This window comes from Myotis nattereri (genome assembly GCF_964212035.1).
Source record: "Myotis nattereri genome assembly, chromosome: 14".
Taxonomy (NCBI): domain Eukaryota; kingdom Metazoa; phylum Chordata; class Mammalia; order Chiroptera; family Vespertilionidae; genus Myotis; species Myotis nattereri.
This window is the reverse complement of record NC_138089.1, coordinates 42,642,770-42,652,887: the sequence shown is the minus strand read 5'-3', so window position 1 is coordinate 42,652,887 and position 10,118 is coordinate 42,642,770.

The following is a 10,118-nucleotide window of genomic DNA, read 5'->3' as shown; positions in this document are numbered from 1 at the left end:
TTTGCATGTTGTTACTTGAATTATTTGTTTCTTACTTCCACTGCTTTGCACAATTTATGAAGCATTGTTTTAGAGGACAGTTTTAGTATTTAAACTACCTTATTTTCCAGAGAATATATTATCCAGATATTACCATCATCAAAATTATACAATCATGGAATATTAAATTGTAAATGGCCCTTAAAGGAAACTCTTGTTTAGGGGGATTTTATTTTTTTAATTTTTGATCAAGACTTATTCACTATAATAAAAGCTCAAAATAGAAAGCTATATAAACGATCACTGAGTTGAAAATGGAAGTGTCAGTTTTGATATAATCTAATTAAACTGAACATTCATGGAGTATAGTTCTTCATAATTGTCAGTAGTTCTATTTTTAACATGATACCTGTCCTACACAATTAGAGAATATAATTTAAGGAAACAGTTTCTCTATATGTTTAAGATTGACTTTATCAAAACCAAACAGTCAAATTCATGTTTTTATATCCTCTTTAGCTTCATTATCATTGTCATCATCAAGGATTATATTGATTGAGCCTTTTCTATGTAATAGTGTCTTGGGTCAGCTTTCCCCAGAACTAGATTCTAAGGTGGAGACTCCTGTGCAGGAAGTTTATTGGGAAATGAACTTGTGATCAACACTGGTAAGAGAACAAGGAAGCAGGCTTAGATAGGAGAAGTTGGGCTCCAGTGTAGTCAGAGGTCTCTGTCACCCCTCTAGGCAGATCTGGACTTGTGGCCTTTTAGAAATTGTACTGAACTAACACAAGGAGGCTCTGGCTTTATACTATCTCATTGACCAAGCATTGTATGTAGAGCTCCCCTCCCTGCATCCTGAACAACTGTCTAGCAGAGGGCAATTCCCAGAGAGCAACTAAACTGAGAGTCATCAACTTCCAGTATCAGTGGAGGGAGACTTCTGTGCCTCAGTTCAGAAGAGGGGATCCCCAGAATCAGGCCCTGGAATATGCCCTTACCTGGCATATCTTAATCTATAAACATAGTAATAACTCTCTAGTTGACTATTGTGAGTATCCCATTATTGCTGTTGAGATAAGGCCTAGAGAATTAACTTGCGCGAGGTCACACAGCAGTAAGTGGGTATGGCCAGGTTCTTAGCACTCTTTGACCAAAGCCTGAGCTCTTCCTTTTATCTTTGAAGGAGTTGTCACCCAGACAGTGTATAGTTGAAGTTATCATGTTATCTTGAGCTAGGTAATGGCTTTGTAGTTTAGTTCCAAATTCATGACCATACCACAGCAGATTATACCAAAATCAGATACCACTCCATCCTCTTTAACTACTTCTCTCTCTCCATATTGGGGATCTGAAATAATGTGGCCTGTTATTTACACTAAGTAGTGGTCTTATCCTGTAAGGTAAACTATTCCACATCTGACACTTGGTTTGCATACACATTTTGCTAAACTATTCTTCTAGTGAACTCCATAACCCCTGATTATCATTGTCGGCAGATACAGAATTTGGGAAGTGGTGCTTGGGTGAAAGAGGGGGTGGGAGTTTGATGTGGAGTGTATGTAATATCCTTCTTCCATGTAAAAAAAATAAATCTTAACCAAAATAATACAAATAAAGCATCTTGATAAACCCTGTCTTTGAGATGTAATATATTATTACAAAGCAAAAAAAAAAGAATAATTAGGAGAGAGCCAGTGTTCAAAAAGTTGACACTAGCCCAACTCTTTTTTTGATGATGGGTAAAATCTTTAAATAAAGTGACATTTTTAAAGTTGTCATTTTCCTCTAAAAATGTGTTTATATAGTCTGTGTTGATGCGATTTGCACACAATTTGTTTTTATAACTTACACATGTATGTCTAAATGACACCAAATAAATTAGCTTGCCTTTTAAATAAGTAATTAAAAGACCTTTGGCTTATAGAGATAAACTTGTAAAAAAGAAATAATATTCAAATATAATTATAATATTTTTCCTTGTTCTCTACACATTGGTAATTGAGGATTTTTGTCTAGGTTTTGTACATTCTGGGAGGGATTACATTTCTTGTGTATTCTGAATTTCTCCATTCTAGCCTCATTTAACATACTGCATTAACTAGCATTCCTCCCGACTGTATGAGGCCAAAAGCTCAAGCTGGCTTAAGCAAAAATGGAGTTTATTGACCCAGGTAATTAAAAAATCAGCAGCCAGGAGCTCAGGCAACTCTCAAACTCCCTCTCCACCTTTTACTTTCTCTGTCTTGGTTGAATTCTCAGACTTGCCTTTCCTCCTGAGGGCAAGTAAGGTGGCTGAAGCAGTTCTAGCCTATATCCTCTCATGTTCAAGATCAGGGAAGAACACCTGCTTCTCTCCTTGTAGTCCAGCAGAAATTTCATATTTTTTCTCAGTGGTTCTGGACCAATAATAGCATTAACCAAATATAGTTGGGAGAAGAGTGAACAGCAGCCAGGCTCCAACGATGTCTCTAAGGTTGGAATTAGAGGCAGTCCTTTCTAGAGTATAACTGGAATTTCTCCCTCAAAACAATTAAGAAAGTGAAAGCTGGATAGCTAAAATGGGTGAATATTTATCACTACTTCTTATATCCATAAAGTTTACCTCTCAGAAAGAATTTGCCAACAAATTTATAGCCTACATTATGTATTTTGTGTTCCCTGAGGGTCTGGAATAAAAATAAAGCAAGCAGAAAAACTAAGAAATAAACTTTCTAACATTAAAATGAAACTTCATGAGAGAGAAAAAAATATGCAAAGAAGTCCTACGCACAGGTGTGAGTTATATGCAAAGCACTTTTAACTATTCATGAATGTTGAGTTTCCATGAACCCTAAGAAATACAGTTTTTGTTAGGATGAGAAACTTCCCTTCAAGTTCACTGTGAGTTGATAATTTTGCAAACTGTCTTTTAATGTTGCAGGAAAGATGTGAAATACCCCCTTCAGTTTAAAAAGCATTGATGGGTGGCGGCTTGTCAAGGTTACTCCTGTCAAGTAGATGAGTCATGTTTAAACATGAGTGCATTATTCTCAATGTTTGATTTTGTCATGATTTTAATAGCTTTTGTGATTGTTCCTGGGGGATGCAAAATCCATATATATAGCAGATGATTCTTTGCATTAACCTTGCCAAAATTTAATCTTATCATCTAACTACAAGTTTCAGAGCTGATGGGCCTTTTTCCTAGTAATTTTTTGTAATTTATACACCTAGCTCACCAAAAGTTATAAGGATGATTATAATTGGTGGGTTAGATAAAATAATCCTAAATTTTGTTCTAGAGTTCTGCATAAACTAGTTTATGTCAGTTTCATGTTCACACATTACAGATGGCTTTCAAATAAGGCATCAGCTTAAGAATAAACACATTACTGGATGTAATATACCTTTGATGGGGTTAAGTCTTCCTTCTTTTCCAATATTGAATTTACTTCTCTTACCACAGTTAGGTGAGAAAGCACTAGAAAGTGTTCCTGGGGAGGATATGGATGTGAAACTAACCACTGGGATTGACAAACACTGAAGAGACAAATCCAGACACAGGCTATTGGATAATGTTCCATTGGGCAGGTCCACACTGTGCCAAGAGACAGTCAGTGCTGATCCAAGGAAGCATTTGGGGCCCAGGTCCACAGAAGAGATGGGCCGGTAGGGATAACAAAGCAATCAGAGGCAACACAGTAACTCGGTTTAGAAGCATGAATTCCTCAGGGATCCACAAAGGAAATCAGAATCTGGGGCCTCGCTGCTGGAGAGAGAGCTTCCATTCCTAAGCCTAGGAACGAGATTTCAGACCCTATGAGTAACTGTTAGCATGTATCCAGGACCTCAGTCTTGGAAGGATTAGAATTCTGGGCGACTTGTCTAGTCAGGGACTCAGAGCAGGAGAATAAGACAGAAATCCAATAATCAGAAGATGGTCCAATGGGAACTTAGTCTCAGAAATAAAGCAGAGGTCAGGGCTTGCTTCACAAAGTGTCACCTGTCGCCCGGCAGCTTCACATGGAGCCTGTTAGACATGTAGCCGTTTGGCCTCCTCAAGAGCAACCGAATGAGAATTTGCATTTCAACAAGGTCTTCAGGTGTTTGATGTTCTCTTTCAGGTCAGAGACATTCTAGAACAGCCGTGGGCAAACTACGGCCCGCGGGCCGGATCCAGCCCGTTTGAAATGAATAAAACTAAAAAAAAAAAAGACCATACTCTTTTATGTAATGATGTTTACTTTGAATTTATATTAGTTCACACAAACACTCCATCCATGCTTTTGTTCTGGCCCTCCGGTCCAGTTTAAGAACCCATTGTGGCCCTCAAGTCAAAAAGTTTGCCCACCCCTGTTCTAGAACCTAAAGCTAAGGTTAGAGGATTAAAAGGTTGATCTTGATGCTGGGTTGCCTTTAAATGTCGAACTGTGGGGAACTGATGTCCACCGAGCTCCCTCCTTAGAACGGATCCCAGTTTCTTTCCTCTACCTTGCCATTTAATCTTTACATCAACTCTGTCAGATGGGCTTTCCCTCACTTATAAATTAAGGAGCTGGGATTTAGAACAGTTAAAGAATTTATCCAAGACTAAACTCATATGTGATGGCACTGGATTTCTAAAAATCTTTTTATTTTGGAATTTTTCAAGGATCTACCAAAGTAAAGAGAATAATACAAAAACCCTAGGTGCCCATCACTCGGCTTCAATAAATATTAACATTTTGCCACTTTTGTTTCACCTTCCCCCACCACAGCTCTTATACTTTCTTTCTCTCTCAGACCCTGGATCGTATATGGGTCTGGTTGAGTCCAGAGCCTGTGATATCCGCCATACCTGTCACCTTCTTGAGCCGCTCTGATGATTAGAAGGATTGTCCCAGATACTGACGTGGAACGGGGCACAGAGCCAGTATAAATGGAGCAAATGGGGAACAGGGAGAGAGGAAGCTTACAGAGTTTGTGAATCAGACAAACCCAAAACTAGTTACTGAAGAGGAGTTCTTTAGCCAATGCATCCCTATATGAGCAATAGGTTTCTTGCTTCCAGAAGTAGTTTATTCTTCAACCAATGTTAGGCACTATGCCAAGTGACCTGGTTTACCAGGCCTCTCCAGCTCACCTCCCACCTCTTACTATGTCCCATTCATACTTGTACTCAGTTACTTGAAGGACATTTGAAGCTTAAAGTAATTATATATGATGTTTCCTTTGTCTGGAGTAGTTTGCACCTCACCATCCAATTTGGACCGTCTCTCAGACCCCAGCGTAAATCTTACTCAGAACAGCTTTCCTTCAGCACCATTCCCCATGTCCTCCCACCGCCACATTCAAACATGGGTTAAGTTCTATTTCACCATACAGTTCTATGAAGTCACCATACTCAGGAGTTTTCACAGCCTGCAATCTAAGCTGTGATTGACAGTGGCCGGGTTTGTCTTGGCTGTATCAGTCTTCATGGCTTACACAAGACCAGCCTTCACAGGGATAGGACAGATAAAATGTATGAGTGCTTGGATACTCCCATTCTTTCCTTCATCCATCTGCAAAAGAGGATTCTGACATTGTTGGCTCTCTTTCTTCTTCTCCCTCACTCTCTAATGAGGGCTCTGTCCCTGCCAGACCAACTCCTTGGGCTTTTGTAATATAGCATTTTGAGACAAATGGTGGGTTCCCTAGGGAAATGGAAGGAACTTTTACAGGAACATTTTGGAGGAGCTATGGAGTGTGAGGAAAACTAATTGTTGCTACAAGGTGTTGATTGGTTATTAAACATCTAACTCCATGTTAGATGCTCATGTGCTATATTATTTCACTTAATTCACATCAGTTCTGTAAGGTAATTATGGTTCCATGAACCAAGAGGTCAATAGTTCAATTCCCTGTCAGGGCACATACCTGGGTTTTGGGCTAGATCCCAACTAGGGGCATGCAGGGGGCAGCAATGGATTTTTCTCTCTTCCCTCTCTCTCTATATATCTCCCTTCCTCTCTCTCTAAAAATAATCAGTAAAAACATTTTTAAAAAGCTGTGGTACATTTACACATTGGAATACTATTCAGCCGTGATAAAGAAGGAAATCTTACCTTTTGCGCCAGCATGGATGGACCTGGAGAGAATTATGCTAAGCTAAATAAGCCAGTCAGAGAAAGACAAGTACCATATGATTTCACTTATATTTGGAATCTTATGAACAAAATAAACTAGCAAACAAAATAGAAACAAATGCTTAGATACAGAGAACTGACTGACAGCTGTCAGATAGAAGGGAGTTGTGGGGCTGGGTGAAAAAGGTAAAAGAATTAAGCAAATAAAAAACCCTCATAGACACAGACAACAGAGGGAAGGGGGCAAGGGAGATAGGAGAGGGTAATCAGTAGGCAATCAATGGTGAGGGAAGGAGTCTTGACTTGGGGTGGTAAATGTACAGATGATATATTACAGAATCATACACCTGAAACCTATATAATTTTATTAACCAATTTCATCCCAATAAACTCAATAAAAATTAAAAGAGATATAAAAATAATGCAATCTACAAAAAAGGAGATAAGGCATGAGTTCTATTAGAATTGTCTAATTCACATACCAAATATTTACATAAAGATAAATCCTACAAAATTGCAAAACAAAATTGCAAAACATATTTGTTTTATTGTCTAAGTCATCAGCTGTAGAAAATTGCTTACTGGAATAATTATAAGATAAAATTCCCAATTCTGAATGTTAATAAGTAAACACTTAAAGGAGCAGTATGAGAAAGTTAATCTGTCCCTTTGAGAAGCAGTGGAGGAGCATAGCTGGCCCCTGGGGGTTGTCATAGCTGTCCTAGAACTCCTAGGGAGGAGGTACTTTTGTAAAATAGTGAGAACCAAAATGCCCCCCTTCACCAGCACACATGACTGTGAGAAGCTTTCTTTTCCAAACTTATAGATGCTCAGAACTCTCAACTGTAGGCTAGTGAACTGTTTTAAGTGTTCCCATTCTCCATTTCTCCAAAAAGTCAGTGATGTTTTACATTCTTTTAAGGCATCTATTCTGATAACTAGTATTTACTCCATCTTACTGTAAGTTCCATCAAGCTTGTTTATGTATTAATGTTTATTTCTTCTCTTGAAACTTATAAAACAAATTTCATTTCAGTTGTTCAGGTGAGAAAAAGTAATGATCCCCCCCGCCCCCTTGGAAACTGGTATTATTATTGAAATATTTTTCCTAACTTTTCTTTATCTAAGCCAATTCCTTTGCTTCTTTACTTTAAAATATATATAATTGATATATCATCAAAATATAGTCATATTCACCCTTCCTCATGTCCAACTCAATGAGTTGCCTCTCCTTTTATTGTGCATTTTCCTGCCAGTCTTGGCTCTACCTTAAGGAAACTGGAACCAAGCCCCAGACTGGTGTGTTTGTCTCTTCCCCCAGTGCAGCCTCAACAAATGGGGATTGATTTCCTATCACTTACAGTTGGTTCTGATTAGCTCTTGTCCTTCACCAAAGATTTTAAACAGAATTAAACAGAATTGGTATGATTGTGGCATGTCTTTAACTGAAAGAAACATTGTCTGTCCGAGGACGGAGTTACAGGGATGACCTTTGTTCCTTGCCATTTATGGAAATGGGCTCTTGATTTTATTATATGCTCTGCTTCAAAAACGATTCAGAGCTGACGACTTAGAAGACATGCTCTGATCTGTGCTATCCCAGTCTTTTCTGGACGACTTTCTACTTAAAAATGCTTGATCCTCAAGCCATCAGAGGGAGAGAGGGAGAGAGGGAGAGGGGGAGAGAGAACAATTACACAGGGAGCAATATTTTATTATCCATTAACTTTTACTTTATTTGAATATATTATAATGAGCAAAACCAGCTCCAAGGTTTATACAAACCTTTTCCTCTCCAATATCTTCACTAGACAGGTTAGTCCTGTGGTATCCTGGCACCTTAAGCCTTGGTTTAAGGAAGAGCTTTGGCTAGAACCATTTATCGCTTTCCATTTCCTTTTGTTGAGAAGTTACAGGGCAAGTTTATATCCACACATTGCAGCAAAGGAGCCGCTTTTAAAGTCTTCTCTTAGAAACTTCTTTAAAGAGTCACTGTCATCCCAGAGAAGACTAGCAGACTATCAATGTCTAATCCTCTTTTATCTGCAGAGAACAAACTTCAGCTATTTATCAGGAAAATACTTTCCAGTCGAATCCATTATAGCCACAATCTTTACTGACTCATTTTGGGAGACATTTATTGAGCATCTACCTTCCATAATCGAATTTTAATACCTTAATTCATTTTATCAGTTTGTTAAATATTTATTAGAAAGTTCCCCTTTTACTGATGTAAGAAATCTGAAGCCCAGATTTTGGGCTAGAATGTATAAGCCTTCTTTTTATCTTTGATTAATTCAGGATTCCTATTACTAGGCTCTGTTCTCAGGAACTCTGTGGATCTACAAGAGGAGGAAAAGGCAGGGAGACAAATATAAATACAGAATGCAATATTGTTTACTATTTGTTTAGCTCTTACCATAGCTAGGCATTATGTTAGGTACCATTTAAAATTTTCTTCTAACTGATCACGAAACCCATGAAATACTAATGGAAACTAAGGTTTGGAGATGTCAAACTACTTCCCCAATTTATTAGTTCACAGCTAATAAATATTGGGTCAAGGATTAGATCTTAGGCTTGACTTTAAATTCAGGTGCTTAACTACTTTGCTAAATTACCTCAATAAAAATTTTATAGAAAATAGTAAGAACTAGGTACAAATAAGAGCTTCAGGGTGCCATGGGTTCAGAGAAAAGATGGGTTTCTATGATCTATAATAGATGGTCTTTTAGCATTCTTCTCCACTCTTTGTGCTCTCCTGGTTATTCTTGTAATATACTGCATTATTTATTAGTTTATCATTTCTACTGATTATAGTTTTCCTCCATTGTCCTCCCTCTTGAATAGAATGTAAGGTCCACGCTGGCAGGGGTCTTCGTTTTAATCATTGTGAATACTAGCTGTCTAGAATAATGCCTGGCACACAGTAAGAGCTCCATCAGTATTTGTCAGTTTAATACATCAAGAACCCTAATTGGGAGAATGTCTCCTAGAGGCATGTCAGGATTTTCAGATGATTGTAGGATTTTTAGGTTCAAAATGGGGACAATAGTATTAAAAGTATGAGGACTCTGTTCAAGATAAATAATCTTCAAATTGGACATGACCAAGAATGTCTTAGAAATATGTGTTACCTATTGCTGGTGTTGAGATACCTGCCAGAGGTATCCTTATGTGATGGAAGAGAACAGCTGTTCAGCTTATGTTTTCTTTTAAATAACTTAGATTTTGAATAACATTTTCTTTTTTAGGGAAAGCTGAAAGGCAATTTGAGGAGTTGTTGCTCTGCGCTTGCCTTCCTAATCTGTCCTTTGAGCCACCTGGATCTGTTGACATGTCATTGCCTCTGTCTTTACTTCCTCTTGATGGCAGAATCCCTGGCGTCACTGTTGGTGACTGGATGCTGACAGTGGACTTCTTTTGCTGAATGAGTATGGGCAAGGTGTTGTGGCTTTTCACCTGGGTTTCTGTGCATATCTGTAAAGAAACCACTGATTGGCCATAGCCCTGCTTAGGTTTCAGCGTCAGAGAACCAAATAGGGCAATGGAGTTGTAAGAGACCAGTTGAGCATAGACAATAGCTAGGTCTACTGGTAACAGACACAACCTGCCATGTTTTCCCTTGTGTCGGAAATGGGAGTGTGGGGAGCCTCCTGGGCTCACGTGGTAATGGTGTTGAATCTCATGACTCTGTCAAAAGTAGGTTTCTATTTGTTGTCTCTTACTAGTATTTGTTTAGGCTTACGAAGAATGAGGTTTATCTTTTCCTTTTTATTAAAATGTATAGGGGGACATTGGTTAACAAAATTATACAGGTTTCAGGTGCACAATTCTACAACATATCATCTGTACACTATATTGTGTGTTCACCACCTCAAATCCAGTCTCTGTCCATCACAATTTGTCCTCCCTAAACCCTCCTCCCGCTCTCAGCTTTCCCTCAGCAATCACCACACTGTTGTCTGTGTCCATGTGTTCTTTCTTTTTTTTTTTCTTTTTTTCTCAATCCCTTCCGCTTATCCCCCAGCCTTCCCCAATCCTCAGGAG